At 35.7% G+C, this 13096-nt stretch overlaps 1 protein-coding gene across 1 annotated transcript in view; it reads right to left on the reverse strand.

Moving 5' to 3' along the window:
- Nucleotides 1-5189, reverse strand: part of Nha1 (Na[+]/H[+] hydrogen antiporter 1) — a 59983-nt gene extending 54794 nt beyond the window's left edge. Inside the window, exon 1 of the mRNA XM_065499712.1 lies at nucleotides 5118-5189. The gene's annotated coding sequence lies outside the window, so the exon portion shown is untranslated. The remainder of the gene's footprint in view (nucleotides 1-5117) is intronic.
- Between the last annotated feature and the right edge of the window lie 7907 nt (nucleotides 5190-13096).

Consider the following 13096-nt stretch of genomic DNA (forward strand, 5'->3'; position numbering starts at 1 on the left):
GAACCCTGAGATTGCACACGCAAGAAGGGCGTGTCGTAAATTGTTCAACGAGGCAAAGAGGCTGGGTAACTGGCCGGAATATAAGTCCTCAGTGAACCACTTTAAGAACCTTACGAGGAATGCGAAAAGGAAAGCCTGGAGGGACTTCTGTAGCGGCGTGGAAGGATCCTCTGAGACTAACCGATTACGTAAAATTCTATCAACTTCACCGGTTGTACCAAGCTATATCCAGAAACCCTGTGGTAGATGGACTCTGAATAGTAAGGAAACACTTGAGGTCCTATTAGATACTCATTTTCCAGGTTGCCTTCCAGTCGATGATGAGACTATGAATGGGGCTGCCGATTCTGTTGCTCCGGGTGATAACTCTGTTCCGATAAACAGGGATAGAATCCAATGGGCAATCAAAAGCTTCGACCCGTTTAAATCTCCTGGGCCGGATGGCATTATTCCTGCTGATCTTCAAAAGAACGAAGAAATAGTTGTACCATGGCTCATTAGCATATACACAGCGTGTATTAGATGGACCTATATCCCCACATGGTGGACGAGATGCAGAGTAGTCTTCATTCCTAAAGGTGGTAAGGCGACTCACACTAAACCAAAGGATTATAGGCCAATTAGCCTTGCATCCTTCCTGCTGAAAACCCTAGAAAGGGTGATTGACGTATATCTGAGAATGACCATTCCGTCGGAACTCATCTCTAAATCCCAACATGCCTACACCAAAGGCAGATCTGTGGAAACAGCTCTACATTCGCTAGTTGGCTCCATTGAGGAGTCGCTAATACATAAGGAGTATTCACTTGTTGCCTTTCTCGATATTGAAGGAGCTTTTAATAATGTCAGGCCCGATGCCATCCTATCTGCGATGGATGAACTGGGAATTGATCTATGTGTTCGCCGACTAGTCGAAAAGATACTCGGTTATAGAGTCATTTGTGCTACTTTAGGTGGTGTAAGTGTTTTAAAAGTGGCCAATCGTGGAACCCCGCAGGGGGGTGTTTTATCACCACTTCTGTGGAATTTGGCTATGAATTCCCTGTTGATCAGGATGGACAACAGAAGGATCAAGACAGTCGCATATGCTGACGATGTTGCAGTTTTTATATCTGGTAAATTTCTGGATACAATATCCAGTTGTATGGAATCAGCATTAAGTACACTGAGTGAGTGGAGTATTTCATGTGGACTTAGTGTGAACCCACAAAAAACGGAACTGGTTCTCTTCACTAGGAGGTATAAGATCGATGACTTCAGACCACCTAGACTGAATGGAATCAGTCTTGAGATTAGAGATAATGCGAAGTATCTTGGCATCATTCTAGACAAAAGATTGTCCTGGAATTTGAATATTCAAAACAGGATTAACAAGGCTTATGTAGCCATCTACTCCTGTAAGAAGGCAATTGGTACAAACTGGGGTATTATGCCGAAGGGTATCAGTTGGATCTTCAAAGCAGTTGTTAAACCCATCTTGTTCTATGGAGTGTTGGTGTGGTGGCACGCCTTGGATAATGCTACTCACCGTAAGGCTGTGGAACGAGTTCTCAGGACTATTGCGATACTGATTACAGGCGCTATAAGGACTACCCCCTCTAAGGCACTTTTTACTATCCTGAACTGGTTACCAGTTGATTTGATGGTGATACAAATGGCTCTCAACTCTGCTGTGAGACTAAATGCTGGATGTTCGTGGTATGGTAAAGATCATGGGCACTCTAAGATACTGAACTACTATGGGTACTTACATAGTAATGTCGATTACTGCATCGCAAAACCATTTTTCGATATGCATTTCCATATTAAAATCCCGAATAGGGATTCATGGCAGCGCGGACTCTTACCCCCTGATGATGTCATAAGGGTATTTACTGATGGCTCAAAGAGGGGCAATAGGGTCGGTGGTGGTTTCTTTATTGAGAACTATGGGATTAAATCCTATTTCAGGCTACCTAACTTCTGTACGGCTCTTCAGGCGGAAATTACGGCCATTAAACGTGCATCCAACTGGCTGAGGTTTTATCAAATATCTGGTGATATATGTATATTTACCGATAGCAAGGCTGCCGTTAAAGGAATAGCGGGTGTCTTTACGACATCTAGGTTAACCGAGGAATGCCGGGTATCCCTTAATGAGATAGCGAGACATTCTAGGATAACGCTTATATGGGTCCCTGGCCACGATGGTAATCAGGGTAATTGTATAGCTGACGAACTGGCCAAAATGGGGGCGATGATGGATGATGATGAGATCGACCCCTTTTCTGGTATTTCCCTTGCTATATGCAAGATGGCTGTTCAGCGGACACTATATGAATCTGCACAAAGCAGGTGGACCAATGAGTCTTCCTGTGTTACAACGAGGTCTACTTGATATATGATGCCAGCAGGACGAATCTACTTATGGAATTTCGTCGTGAGCAAATAAGGCTAATTGTCTCCTTCATTACAGGACACTGTATAATTGGGACACATGCTAGGAGATTGGGCCTACGGTATAATGACTACTGTAGGAGCTGCCATAATGAAGAAGAGGATGAGACGGTGTCACACCTATTCTGTCAATGCCCGGCTCTGATAAATCTGAGGGGACGCATCTTCGGAACACCATTCCTATCATGCTTAGATGAGCTATCAAGGATAAGTCTTAGACGAATCTACTCTTTCATCAGAGAATCTGGTTGGTTTAGCCTGGAAACAACGGACGTATAATTAATACCAAGATGTTTACCCCTTGGGTATCACAATGGGATCAGTTTTGAATGGACCCAAGTGAGCTGCTTGAAGAGTGGCTACCCATGGAACCTAACCTAACCTAACCTATTACTTGCTATGAAGAATGGATGCATTACAATAACCCGAAGTGTAAGATATCGTACGTGAAGCCTGGCCAACCAGCCGAATCGTCACCAAAGCCAAATATCCATGGCGGTAAGGTAATTATCTATATTTGGTGGGAGCAAAAGGGCCCTATCTATTATAAGCTGCTAAAATCTGACCAGACAACCTCCGCCGAACGAAACTGATTAGCTTAAAGTGAGCATTGGCCGAAAAATGACCAGAATATGCGGCCATTTATGTTCCATCACGACAACGCTCGAGCAAATGTGGCAGTACCTGTTGAAAAGTATTTAGAAAGACGTGGTTGAGAAGTTTTGCCTCACCCGATTTATATTTTAGACCGAGCCCTGTCCAACTACTATTTGTTTCGATCGATGCAGAACGCTATCTCCGGGATATGCTTTGGAACAAAGTATCCGAAGTTGGATTGATTCATTCTTGGCATCAAAAGATGAGCCATATGTTGCCAGAAAAATGGGAAAATCTCATAGTTAACAATGGCAAATATTTTGAATAAATTTATGTTGTACAAATGATTCATACACCCAATAATAAACTACGATTGAAAATTGGATTACTTAAACCCCTATGATTGAAGCTAAAATTGGACTATATAAAGACCTATGATTGAAGGTGAAATAGGACCATATAAAGACCTATGATTGAAGCTAAAATTGGACTACATAAGGATTAACGAATGAAGCTAAAATTGCTTTACATAAGGACCAATGAATGAAGCTGAAATTGGACTATATAAAGACCTACGATTGAAGCTAATATTGGACTACATAAGGACGGACGAATGAAGCTAAAATTGGACTATATAAACACCTGTGATTGAAGCTAAAATTGGACTACATAAGCACCTATAAATGAAGCTAAAATTGGACTTAATAAGGACTTAGTAAGGACCAACGAATGAAGCTAAAATTGGACTATATAAAGACCTACGATTGAAGCTATAATTGGACTACATAAAGACCAATGAATGAAGCTAAAATTGGACTGTATAAAGACCTACGATTGAAACTAAAATTGGACTGCATAAGTACCTATGAAGGAAGCTAAAATTGTACTACAAAAGGGATAAAAGCTAAAATTAGATTTTATAAAGACCTATGTTTTAAACTAAAATTGGACTATATAAGGACCAACGAATGAAGCTAAAATTGGACTATATAAAGACCTACGATTGAAGCTAAAATTGGACTACATAAGGACCAACGAATGAAGCTAAAATTGGACTTAATAAGGACTAATGAATGAAGCTAAAATTGGACTTTATAAAAGCCTACGATTGAAGCTAAAATTGGTCTACATAAGGACCTATGAATGAACCTAAAATTGCTCTACATAAGGACAAATGAATGAAGCTAAAATTTTACTGTATAAAGATCTACGATTGAAATTGGACTTTATAAAAGCCTACGATTGAAGCTAAAATTGGACTACATAAGGACCTATGAAGGGAGCTAAAATTGGACTAGATTAGGACCAATGAATGAAGCTAAAATTGGACTATATAAAATATTGGACTTTATAAAAGCCTACGATTGAAGCTAAAATTGGACTACATAAGGACCTATGAAGGGAGCTAAAATTGGACTAGATTAGGACCAATGAATGAAGCTAAAATTGGACTATATAAAATATTGGACTTTATAAAAACCTAGGACCTATGAAGCTCGCTCAAATTGGACTACGTAAGGAGCTATGAATGAAGCTAAAATTGCTCTACCAATAAGTGAAGCTAAACAGAACTATGATTAAAGTTAAAATTGTACTACATAAAGACCTACAATTGAAGCTAAAATTGGACTATATAAAGACCTACGATTGAAGCTAAATTTGGACTACATAAAGATCTACGACCGATGTCAATTTCAAGCAATAACTGTAACTTGTGTTCAATATCGCATCACGTTTTTCAAGTGTCCATTTAAAAAAGTCCCATTATAAAACATTTCACTGTTATAAAAACACACTGATTATAAACGTTAATTTATTTTTGTAAATGGTTTTCTTCAGGGAGTCTAAAAACAACAAAAAAATATTTTTTTTTTTACACACAACAAATTAAATAAAGTCATAATAAGTGTTAATTATTAATTTATTGTTCATGACTTTTAATTTACATGCATTAAATTTCTATATATAAAAGTGTTTTTTTTTTCTGTAAATAGCACGTGATTAATCCTTGCTAAAGCGTAGCTTAATTATAAAACATGACTTTTAAGAAAATATTTAACTTTTCCTAATTAAATATCACTTACCTTTATATCCTTTATAAAACCAACAATTAAGAGTACGTTGACCTGTGGTTATTAATGGGTTAAATTCGCACAAATCTGAAAAATAAAAATGCAAATACAATTTGTCATTTAGTTTTTTCTTTCTTTAATATTTCACATTATTATTATTTATTATGTAAATTTATTAATTGTTGTTGTCGTGAGACAAGATCATATGAATTTTGAAAAGTTAAAGAATAATAGAAAACAAGTTTACTTAAACTGCTCGACTAATCAATATTTGCTGTTATCTAGCATGTGGCCATTTAAATTATTCGCTAATTCAATTTTCATAATAAGTGTGTCTTTTGAGTCAGGCTGATATTGGCCGAGAAATGTATTTAGTTTCTGAATAAGCAAAAAGTATCTTATGACAAGTTCAAGTAAATACTGAGTGTGTTTAATTTATTAGGAAATCTAATAAATTTATAAAGTTGTCATTTATTATATCGAATTCTTTGTTTATTTTTGAAGCGAATTTTGATCAACAAGAGTTCGATTTTGATTATTTGTTCGAAATTCGATTATTTGTACGAAATGTTTGTATAAAATTTTAACAACAACTTCATTAAAAATTGTTTACATTTTCTATTTCAAGTATTTATGAAGTTTATATGCAAATTTTCTTAAATAAAATTAAACATTTTGACCACCACAGTAGCAGGAATACATGAATACAGCAGTTTATATATTACAAAACTAAATTTACAACAGAATATTTTGTTTCATTTTTAAATATGTATAGAATATAACCCAAAAAATACTCTTTAATTTATACTCCTAGTATTAAGTATCTACATTAAACCATAATATTAAAAAAAAAACTTTATCTTTAACCACTCAATCTCTCCATCCCTTTGCCTCCTGCCTGACTACTTGTATTATTCCTTAAACATGAGTGCTTAGAAAATAGCATAGAAAAAAACCATTAGAATGTCATACATTTTTGTTTAAAGAATAAAATTATGCAAACAAGTGCAATTTGTACTAGGAACAGAATTTAAATGAGTAGAATATTATGTCTTTTATTTTATTTTTTTTTTTTAGTTTCGCAATAAATAAAGAGCTTAAAATTCAAATTTTGATAAAACTAAAAGTCAAAGAATACAAAAAAAGCCTCGTTAGAAAGAACAAAGCATTTTATTTAAATCATTTGTTAAATTTACATTTTAAATATGGCAAAGATATATAAGGACATATTTTTATATCATTAACTAGTGTGGATTTCCCGAGGTAAAACTGAAGTACATCAAGACCAAACGATTGAAGCTGAAATCCGACTACATTTGGACTGTATTACTAGGACTACTAGAATTGGACTGTATAAAGAACAGTTATATAATGAACTACGGTTGAAGCTAAAACTGAACTAGATAACCAAGCGATTGACCCTAGAATTGGAATACATAAAGAACAATGATTGGACTACAAAAATACGTCCAATTGAAACTAAAATTGGACTCCATAAAGACCAACGTTTGAAGTTAAAGTTGAACAACATAAAGAACTATGGTTGAATCGAAAGTTAGACTACACACAGATATATAAAGCTAGATTTGGACTACAAAGAGAACTACGATTTAAGCAAAAACTGAACCAAATAAAGACCAAGCGATTGAATATAGAATTGGACTACAAAAGGAACATCGATTGAACTACATAAATACATACAATTGGACTACATAAAGACTTACAATTTATATAAGAAACTACTGAAGCAACAAAAAAAAACGATTGAAACATGGACTACATAAAGAAAAAACGATTGAAGCCAAAATTGCACTAAATTAAGACCTACAATTAAATTGGGCTACAGAAAGACTATTAAGGGAAGCTAAATTTGGACTACATAATGACCTGCGATTGAAGAAACTGTTATTGTAATTGAATGATATTGATGTGGTCGATATGTTGCTTCAACAAAACAGCAGTCTATCATGCCATACAATAAGTACCAATAAATTGTACTTCAATATTGATAGATTGTTGATATACCCTTCGCCATGAGTGGCAAGGGTATATATAAGTTTGTCATTCCGTTTGTAATTTCTACATTATTCATTTGCGACCCCACAAAGTATATATATATTGTTACGAAATTGTACTTGAATTCAAATATAACGATTTTAAGGGCTGATTTAAAAGTAGCATAATGCTTTCAAATAACATTGCTGTAATAGCAAACTTTAACATATCTGTGGGCATTATTAAATAAAAGCTTTCAGTTGACCATTGATCGTAAGTTGGCAACGCTGTTTGAATTCGAATATTTAGTTGAAGAACATTGTGGAAAGTATACCACAGATGGCGTATGATCTAGAATATTCGAACTTTGACAGTTAAAGAGCAATCTAGAGTGCAGATGGCAGTGTTATAAATAGTGGCAGAGGTTGCAGTCGTTAGTGAGTTTATCAGAGACGCTTTTCGAATAAACATCATCTAAGTGCCTTAAAGTGTATTGTGTTTTTCAAGTAAATTCGTGTACATTATAAATTGTGTCTGTTATTCTGAGAATTCATAAACGTGTATAAAAAACATTGAGTGGCTATTTAATTCTGTTGTTGTTGTACATTTTAAAGAAATAAAGAGTTGTTACAATTTTCAAACTACTTAACGGCTTTTATTTGCAATCAAAAGTATCCGGTTTATTTAAAGGAAATAAACCAGCCTTTTGAAAAGGTTAAAACGTAACAATGTATATTCTGAATCGTTATAGATAGCGAAGTCGATATAGCCATGTCCGTCTGTCCGTCTGTATGTTGAGATCAACTTTCTGTAGCCCCTAAATAACTTACATACATGATTCATACATCAATATGTCGGGAATTCTTCCGGTTGCTATTTAAAATCGACAAAATCGGCCACAAATGGCTGAGATATTAGGAAAAAAACCGGGAAAACCTCGATTTTTGGCCTATTTTTGATCTATATCTGGATTACTAAGTCATTAATATATACAATATAGATATTTAATCATAGATATTTCAAAGTTCATTGCAACGATGTATATAAAGCTATAGTAAGTTGGACCTTCAATAGGTCAAAATCGGGTAAAATATTTTTTAACCAGATTTTTTTTTTTAAAATTTTTTTTTGTCCCAAAACAGGTTCCCTGTGATGGTATGGTCAGATATTAACAAGTCATAATGGATACGACCCTTTTGCTCCCACCAACTACAGAGAATTACCTTAGAGCCATGCATATTTGGTTTTGATGTCAATTCGGCTGGTTAGTCCGGCTTCACATACGATCTCTTACGCTTCGAGTTATCGTAATGGATCCAGTTTTCATCGCATGAAATGATTCGGTGCAAAACTGATTTTCTTTTATTGCGTTCAAGCATCATTTCGGACATGCAAAATCGTGTTTCAAAGACTCGTATGGTACCCAATTCCCCTGTTTATGGATGACTACTACTGCTACATTTTGAAATTGCTGCTTGAGTCGCTCCCAATGCTTTAGCTAGCTCTTGTTGAGTTTGACAACAATCTTCATAGAGTAATGCCTCAAATTCTTGATCTTCAAAATTTTTGGGCTTGCCTGGGCGATATTTGTCTTCCTTGTCAAAATCACCACTTCTGAACTGAACAAACCATCTCTCGCTTTGGTGAGCAATGGATCGGTGAATTCCAAAATGTATGTATGCAATGCAGTCATATCTTTATCAAGACAAAGCATGAAAACGCGTAGTTAAAATTTAAAAAAAACTTATCATACTGCCTGTTTTTACTTTTTCATACATTTTGCGATATGAAACATTATCAAAGTTTACACGGTTGCGTTAAGAATCGCACTAAAGCAAAACTTTCCGCATATGACGCTTTGTTGGTACAAAATTCGATATTTTCGAAGCAAAATAAAATTTTGTTGTTCACACTATAATGTTCAAAACTAAGTGAGAATAAGTAATAGATATGTACCCTTCCCTCATTCTTAAGTCATATACCCTGTAGCATATGATTTTTATACCCACCATCAATACAGATGGAGGATTATATTAATTTTGTCATTCCATTTGTTACACATTAAAATATTTGTCGCAGACCCACGTTAGTATATAAATTCTTGGTCCTCTAAGACGATCTAGCTATGTCCGTCCGTCTGTCTGACTGTTGAAAACATTATAATGCCCAAACGAAAGAAGCAGAAATTTTCAGCAAATACAAATGTCCCCCGGAATACTGTTTGGCGAAAATCTGGCAATATTTGTACCTAGTCCCCATACAAGGTGCCCCTCAGAAAATGACTTGAACATTCATAATTGTCTTATAATAATATCGTGAAATTGGTCATAAACTAGTTTTATATGAACCTAAATCTTTCTACCAACTTTAGTGAGGATCTGTCCATAATTAACCCTACCCCGCCATATAATTCCTATTTTAGAAAAATATTTTATTGTCACATATTGTTGGTATACAAGATTTAGCAAAGCCGAATATAATACTTTTACTTATTTTGTTTGAAATTTTAAATACTTTTTAACCAAACCTCGTTTAGATAAAGTACAGGCCTAGTAACTACTTAAATAGTACAAGTATTAACATTAACTTCATATCTAATGTTAATAATACTTATTGCTACAAATATTTGTGTATGTTATTGCAGTATAATCAGATAAATTGACCATTTGATTTAAATTTGATAAAAACGTGTTGAATTTATTTAATGTCGTTGTTGTGAACTATTTGTTTTTCCCCACAAGGGCCATTTAGATAATTTGTGTTTATCGTATTTGAAATAAATTCGAAATTGTGAAGGTCAATATTTGCAAATAATTGTTAATCATGGCCTTAAATGGTTGGTGGTAAATTAAACCTTACAAGGTTAGATTATGGGGAATCTTTAAAGTGAATTAGTTTGATCTAACTAGGTTTAAAATTTACCTTTGAGAAAAACAAAGTTGTATAATAGTTTAAGGTTATTTCGTTGTAAAATATTTAGTTTATTTCGCCACATTTAATTGGCCACCCTACATGTATTTAAGTTGCGCCATTTAGTTTCCTCATTTGTAAGAAAGTGTCTGAAGATAATACTTTAATAGTCCAGCTGAATTGCTACTGAAACTACATTGGAGATATCCAAACAGATCCCATCCTAAAAAACCCTACATTCATTGGGAAGACGGTTTGAGATACTTATCATAAGTTCGTCACAGAATACATCACAACCTACACCACAGCTCATTTTAGAACGGTATATATCCTAATGTCATATTTGTATACGAGGTTACCCCTACATTACTTACTCCTGGAGGGAATTAAGACTTTGAATACCCTATAAAAATCTGTATGGAGTAATAAAGTGCAAAGGTTGGTTTACGATCGGAAGCAGTAGACTCAGAATCTCCGCGTGGTTATACAGATGCTGTGCTGCAGGCAAGGTTGGCCATTGTGTGTAGGTCAATTGGAACAAGGTGAGCCAGTTATGCCAATGCCAGCTGATCTCTGGACTTTATATAGCCGGTCTACGGCATAGTTTATCCTACTTTCAGTCCATCGTACAAGAGATCAATATGAAAGAATTGGACGTAGCTGTATACATCCATTTAACTATGTTGGGACTAAATCCCCATATTATACAAAACATCTTAGAACAGGTGTAGTAGGCCACCGTTGCCCTTTTGACCCCTTGTTGAATATTCAGTTTCCATAATAATTTAGAGTACAGGATAATACCTAAATAATTCGAATTATTTGTTTTCCAACCACGTAAGTCCGAAGATTTGAATCTTGGTCTTTGCTGTGAAAAGTACAAGTTCTGTTTTGCTTGGATTTACCCCAAGAGCACTTTCCGAGGCCCAAATATTGAGAAACCCAAAAGCAGTGGACATAATATCACTTATCACATCAGGAAACATAAGCAACAACTTTTATCCATTTTTTGTCTAGTTCAATGAGAATCGATTTAACAACGATAAGCCAAAGTAGTGGAGAGATCATTCCGCCCTGAGGGTACCTCGTTCAACTTGCTTGGACTTCCAAGATTTGCTGTAACTATTCTTGATTTCAACATGGATACTAACCAGTCGCTGATATACTCTTCAACATCCAGGTTGATAAGAGCTTGTTGAATCTCCAAAGTAGCTACGTTATTGAAAGCTCCATCTATGCCTAGGAAGACTGCCATTGTGTATTTTTTAAATTCAAGGGATCTCTCTATAACTCTTACGACTTCATGCAGATATGTCTCTCTAGAGCGACCCTTAAGATAGCCAGCTGATGGTGACTGCTTGAGAGCCGTGTTGTGCCTTCCAGTCGAGGTCTTACAGAGAGTCGATGAGTCTTTCCGATTTAAATTGGAAAAATGAAAGACTAATTGGATAAAAGTTCGCATTCTCATGACTTCTTTTGCCGATTTTGGGAATAAAAACTGCCTTGACTGTCCTCCAAATAACCGGAACATGGTTAAGAGAGAGACAGAGTCTAAATAATCCTTGAAGACAGGAAATGATATGCTTTTTTGTGTCATCTTTGGCAAAATACCATCAGGCCCATATGAATTGAATGGGGAGAAACTATCAATGATAACATAGGAGATAATGTTACTGTCGACATACTTGCATCTAAGGATGTATATATTCAGTATAATGTCAAATGACTCTGCTAAGGATTCGGACCAGGAGTCATTCCTTCTTTTAATATTGTTGGATTCAATTTATTTTTGGTATAATCAACACTCAGGGGCTACCCATATATATACAGTGCATTGTGTTGATGTTAGGAAATAAAGTTATGGGTAGGAGGACAGAGGAAGAAGAGTTTTTTGACGTTTGACGTGAATTGATAAATTTTATACTCCGCCGGGAACACATTGGCATGTAGTAGATTCCACATACGTATGAATTTTCGGTGATAGTCTTGTGCTACGAATGAAACTGCGCATATTAGGTATGATATTACTTATGTCTTCTGAACTACACCCGTGATAATATCTGTAAAATTAGGATAAGCGGACCACATTTTGACGATGTTCTCACATAAAAGATTAACCGCTCTTCTTTAGACTTGACCTTGCAGCTCCGGCCCATATGTGGGAATTACATTCCATTTTTGGACGAAGAAGCTCGGAAGGGAAGTAATATATCCGACACCGTCTCAAGAAATCCAAGCAAATAAGAGAATATGTAACGATTCCCACGAACGTCACACTGTATTCTCGTACCTAGAATGAAAATGTTATCTGAAATTCCAACAGTTGCGTTTCCCAATCGAAGAATTGATTCTGGTGAAATCTCAAGACGTTTGTGTGCCAATAGGCAACAAGGAGCTTTGAGTTATTCTGAAATTAACTCGGTTCATTTCACCCCATCTGAAGACTGTTATAAGGTCACGATTTGTCGAGTCATCCATATTCTTTCTTGAGAGTTTAATCGCAGAAACAGTTGGTCTATGGTTAAATGAATATGAGAGACAGATATTACTGGCATCAACAAAGAATAGATTGGATTTAAAGTGATTGTTAGTAAATCATCCAGGAAATTTAAAAAAAGGAAGGAGAGAGAACAGACTCCAGAGCTCAATATGAAGTTCTAGGAGCAAACCCCATCTATCAGTACCCTAATAAATCGTCCACGAAGGAAACGAGAAAACTCCGTCCCAACACTCAACGAGATCAATTTCGAAACCAGTCCATCATGTCATCCCCGGTCAAATGCTTTCAAAATGTCGACTATCTTACTCTCTTCCATGCGGTGTATTGATTGACACCACTGTTCTGAAAGAAACCCCATTAGGTCACTACTACGGAAGCCGTATTGTCTGCCATTCAGAAGTCTATTCGATTCTAAATAATTGACAAGGAGATACATTAACATGCTCTCCATAAGCTTCGAGAGCGCCTAACAATTGCGAATGGCCGATAATTATCCGAATTGGTGGGGTCGCCTTTTTTGGGGATTGGCTGGAAGTTGGCAACTTTCCAATAATGGGGGATTGGTTTACGTGGTAGTTCACTACGT

The sequence above is a fragment of the Calliphora vicina genome, chromosome 2, assembly GCF_958450345.1.
Source record: "Calliphora vicina chromosome 2, idCalVici1.1, whole genome shotgun sequence".
Lineage (NCBI taxonomy): Eukaryota > Metazoa > Arthropoda > Insecta > Diptera > Calliphoridae > Calliphora > Calliphora vicina.